Source organism: Sapajus apella, unplaced genomic scaffold (assembly GCF_009761245.1).
Source record: "Sapajus apella isolate SASKATOON/1434 unplaced genomic scaffold, GSC_monkey_1.0 scaffold34, whole genome shotgun sequence".
NCBI lineage: Eukaryota > Metazoa > Chordata > Mammalia > Primates > Cebidae > Sapajus > Sapajus apella.
The window spans coordinates 98628-104178 of NW_022436974.1; the positions used below are offsets into that span (position 1 = coordinate 98628).

Below are 5551 nucleotides of genomic sequence, written 5' to 3' on the forward strand. Positions count from 1 at the left end.
AAGTGAGACCCTGTCTCAAAAAAAAAAAAAAAAAAAAAAAAAAATTCCAAAAAAAAAAAAAAAAAAAACCAACAAAAGAAAGGATAAAGAAAGAAAAGAAAAAAAGAAAAACTCATTATCTTCAACACAAGTCACAATATAAGATACAAGTGTATTAACCACTATTTTTCTCCCTCTCAAATTTTCATGTATCAATATTTGTATAGAAGGTGTTTCTGAAAGATTAACTACATTCAATCTAAATTTCTTACAAACTCTAGGTATCAAAAGATCACATTCAAATTTCAGTTTTGTCACTTAACTATATAGCCTTGGGTATAATTTCCCTAGATCTCAGAGGAGCTCAGAATTTAGACAATGTTCCCTATGTCTCCCAGCATTTAAAAAAAAAAAAAAATCAGTTGGTGGTCAGAGGAATCATAATGGCTGTGTGGTCCTATGGCACTTAGTAAGCCAGGGATGCTGAATGCTCTGCAGTGCTCAGAAGAGTAGCATTCTCCCCACTGAAAAATTATTAGAGGAATCATGATGAGGGCAAATTTTGGGAGTTTTATCAGTTAATGATTTTTTTTTTTCTTTTTGAGATGGAGTCTCCCTCTGTTGCCCATGCTGGAGTGCAGTGGTGTGGTCTCGGCTCACTGCAACCTCCACCTCCTGGGTTCAAATGATTCTTCTGCCTCAGCCTCCTGAGTGGCTGGGACTACAGGCACATCCCACCATGCCTGCTTATTTTTATATTTTAGTAGAGGCGGGGTTTCACCATGTTGGCCAGGATGCTCTCAATCTCCTGACCTTGTGATTCACCAGCCTCGGCTTTTGAGATGGAGTTTTGCTCTGTTTCCCAGGCTGGAATACAGTGTGCTATCTCAGTTCACTACAACCTCTGCCTCCTGGGTTCAAGTGATTTTCAGTGCCTCAGCCTTCCGATTAGCTGGGATTATAGGCGTGTGCCACCACACCTGGCTAATTTTTGCATTTTTAGTAGAGACAGGTTTCACCATGTTGGCCAGGCTAGTCTTGAACTCCTGACCTGAAGTGATCTGCCTGTCTTGGCCTCCCAAAGTGATGGCATTACAAGTGTGAGCCACTGTGTCCAGCATGTTACTAACGCTTATTTTTAATTTTTTGAGACAGAGTCTCACTTTGTTGCCCAGGCTGGAGTAGAGTGGCATGATCTTTACTCACTGCAACCTCTGTCTCGAAGATTCAAGTGATTCTCATGCCTCAGCCTCCTAAGTAGCTGGGACTACAACTGTGCGCCACTACTCTGAATTTTTTTTTTCTATTTTTAGTAGAGATGGGGTTTCCCTGTGTTGGCCAGGCTTTTCTCGAACTCCTGTCCTCAAGTAATCCATCCACCATGGCTTCCCAAAGTGCTGGGATTACAGGCATGAACCATCGTACCTGGACATCTGTCAATAATTTTTAGTTAACAATAGCTCTTTTTACCTAAAACATACATCCATTCCTCTGTACCCTAAGTAATTAATGTAGTCCATAACCAAATACGGATCACCAGGACAGACTTTAAAAAGGTGGTAAGGAGAAAAAAGCCTAAAACCTCAAAACAAAACAAAAAACCCTACTTTTAGCGTATGGCTATCAAGAAACTTGCTTTGATGAAATTCAAATAATTAGATGCTGACATTCTCTTTACCCAAGACTCCATTAATGAAATTACAAATTTGGTTTCTAGAAGCTTCAGTGGTTTTCCCCAACACTAATAGGACGGATTCTTAGTTATTTAATTGGTAGTTAGGTGCACTTTCATCAAAAGGAAAACATTATTTATAACATCTAACAGAAATATTTGGCTTAAAAAAACGTTAATGACTACCTCAAAATTTTAATAGATAATTAATGCAAAATATTTAACTTTGATGAGAAAAATATCTGAACAACTTTTGGCTTTAGTTTTATTTTAATAAACTGTATATAGGTATTTGCATTTTATCTATTCTTTTATTTATTTCAAGACATTATAATACACACACACACACATAAAGTGTATGGATATACACAGATAGCAAGTTTTGGGAAACTGAAACCAAGGACCCAAAATCAACATATGAGGTTTAATATCTCTGAAATTTCTACACACAGAATTTCTGTGCATAGAGATATAGTTAGGAATTAAATATTCTGCTTCTGTCACTCTAAGCTGTTTATTACTTGCTTTAAAATTCAAAGGTATAATTTTTCTCTAACTCTCTGGCTTCAATATTTTGTTTATACCAAATATTTTTATCCCAGTGGTGCCATCAGCACTTATTTTCTAAAACACAGACTTTAATATATCTTATTATATGAACAATAGGGACAATAACATTACTTAAAAGATTGGTTCATCAACTGCTTGTGTTTTAAAGATCTTTTTAAATTTTGAACTGCAATTATAATTTCATTGTGTTTTCATTAGGCATTTTACTGGAATATGTCTGTGATTATATTATATAAAATAATAGATCGATGATACACAAGGTAATGTTTAAACTGAGACTCTTCATGTTTGCCAGTACAAAATCTCCAGGAAAAAAAATCATCTCCTATGTGCTTATATGAAATAATTTAATGGCTTGCATTATATTCAAGGATCCATTTTCTTGAACAAAGAGGTAAAAACATTCCTAATATGACCCCTTAAAAAAACCCAAAGAAGTTCTCTTTTTCTTAAAACTCAATAAACATCAGTACATCCTTATTGCCATTTGATGCTACTTCAGGACTTGTTATAAATTACTAGTAAATTCTCTAAAAAATTAAAATTAATTAAAGAAATAGCTTTTACATGTTAAAGAACAACAACAAAAAAAATCAGATAAAAATCCCATTCCAAAACAAATTACTTTGATTCCCTAAAATTACATAACTTACTAATTTCATGTGAGATGTTAAGGACTGATAAATTACTATAAAGTCATGTGTTACTTAGTAATCAGGATACATTTTGTGAAATGGATCATTAGACAATTCTGTCATTGTGCAAACATCTTAGAGTGTACTTAAACAAACCTAGATGGTATAGTCTACTACACACATAGGCTGTAAGGTAGAGCCTATTGCTTTTGGACTACAAAACTGTACAGCCTCTTACTGTGCCAAAAACTGTAGGCAACTGTAGCACAATGTTAAGTATTTGTGTATCTAAACACAGAAAAGGTACAGTAAAAACACAGTATTATAATCATACATGACCATGATTGTACATGCAGTCTGCCACTGACGGAAACGTTATGCAGCAAATAAGTGTATTTACTAAATAAGGTTAATCTTAAAGCAAATGACTGTATTCTAAATATAATTAATCTGAAATCATCTGATAAATAGAAACATAAAAGGGGCTAATGTTTGAAGGAGGTAAAATTTTTAAGCTTCTCTAAGGAGCTTAGCTCCCACTCTAAGACGCCAAAAGACACACATCTACTTAATTTAAGCTACAAATTGATAAACATTTTAATAGATTTGAAGAATATAGAAAAGCAAACTCCACAACCATGAAAACAACATCCTACACCATTTGTTTGTGTTTGTATGGCCCAAAGGGTCAGAAATAAGGGGATAGTTTATATTCCTTTGGCAGAAATAAAACATAATCCACTATACAGAACTTCTGATTTCAAGGAAAACTTCAAATCCAGCAGCTAACAGCTTGTCTCTATTTGCTGTCACTCTAGATCAGAGAAACCCACATATTTTTTTGTTTCCTGCCCCCTTCAGTTACACTTGAGCTCTCTGAGTGAAAAGGTCTGGAACAGATTAAAAGTCGGCCCACAAAATAAAAGGCTTTGGCATACTGTCAAGCCTGTCTGGAATACACACATGGTGGGCATGCAGTAAGAAAATTTTATGAAACTTTTTTGGGCACGTCTAATTGTATGCCTATGTGTACATAACATGCTGGAGGGTGGGAGTGTTTTCTTAAAGTACCTCCTCCTCTTAAAACAAAAGACTAAGCTGTGTGTGTAATCAATAAGTCTACTTAAGCTTACACAAAAGTTGTTTTATTTTACTGTTTTAAAGGAAAATTTTTTTTTTCTTTAAAAAGCTCTGTTCTAATTCCTGATCTCTGCAGCTGGTAAAGCAGTCATCATCATCTTTCATAACCTTATGTCAGGGAGAAAATTCTGCAACACCATTCTTTAGACTTTCCAAAATGTGGAGAAGTTGAGTGCATTTCATCAGAGATAATTTAAGGGAACATGGTTGTTATTGTTCCAGTCCATACAAATGGCAATATTAATTAAATTCCCTATATTACTTGGTTTCCTGTTTCAACCACAAGGGCTTATTCAAACAGTAAACAGAATCTGAAGTTGCAAATTATTAACATGCCACATTACTTTTTAAACACCCAAACAAGTCTTGAAGCTTAAAAGGCTAGTATTTAAGCCCAACCGGTTATCTGTCAAAATGACATAACTGTGCTGACCTTACTTTTGACTTGACTTGAATAGGGGGTTCAGTCACTCTGGGGCAAACCTGAATTTTTTTAAAGGCATATATAAGACATAAAATAACTGCTCATAATGTTCCGAATGGGGAAGTTATTTTATCTAACCAACTCCAATCGAGTTTTTTCTTTTTTCCCCCCCAGGGTTGTATTTTGATGGCATTCACAGAGTTAATTCCTCTTTCCCGTAAGGGCCCCGCAGTTGTTGTTAGGTCAAACCCTGTAAAGCTTCAAAGGTTCCGAGTCCCCTCAGTCTGACCTATTCAGTGATCTGCACATTGTTTTCATTTAGCTGCATCTAGTCCAAGACACAAGCTTCAAAACCACAATTATCTACTCTTTTTTAGATCCATATTCCACAACCTTGGAAAATAATAAGAAACCCAAATGAAGAACTGAAAACAGTTAACACACACACACACACTCTCTCTCTCTCTCTCTCTCACTCTATCTTTAAAAAAAAAAATAACAAAAACACTGAATAACTGGTATACCCTTATCGAAATGTACACATTTGGAAGGGGAGGGGTTCCTTTGTGCAAATGTGATTTATTCATGTAATTTGGAAAGGAATATGGCTTGCTTTGTTTCTGAATGAAGAAAAAAATAAAATTTATTTATTTTTCCAAGAGACAGAAAGACAAGGGGGGAAATGCTTTCACTGGGCCATTTCTGGGGTGACATTCTCCCCCTTAGGATGGGAAACACTACAACATCCAGGCATGGGATGGTACTCATCACTCTCGGAAGCTAAGCACAAGCAGATATCAGGTCACTGACAAAAGCTGATATTTCAGGTCCGAAGTGTTACATAACAGCCTGATTGTTATTGCAGCTAAAAAAAATCATTTTAAGTATAATCACTGTGTTTCTCCCAAAATGTGAAAGGAACAGTGATTCTGGTTAGTCGGCCTTATGACACTCCCCTACCCCAACCTGAGAAGCCCTAAAAAGCTGATTCAGAGCTAAATTTCTCAAGTTTACAGTGAGAAGTATAAAAACACTACTGGTAAAAGATGGGTGGGCAGGGTCATTTTTTCATACTATAAAGCAATGTGATTTTATTTAAACGTGCTTTACTAAGTATATTTAAAAAAAAAA

At 35.4% G+C, this 5551-nt stretch overlaps 1 protein-coding gene across 12 annotated transcripts in view; it reads right to left on the bottom strand.

Moving 5' to 3' along the window:
- The window catches only part of YAP1 (Yes1 associated transcriptional regulator), a 131196-nt gene that overhangs the window by 43181 nt on the left and 82464 nt on the right, over window positions 1–5551 (bottom strand). The window lies entirely within an intron of this gene.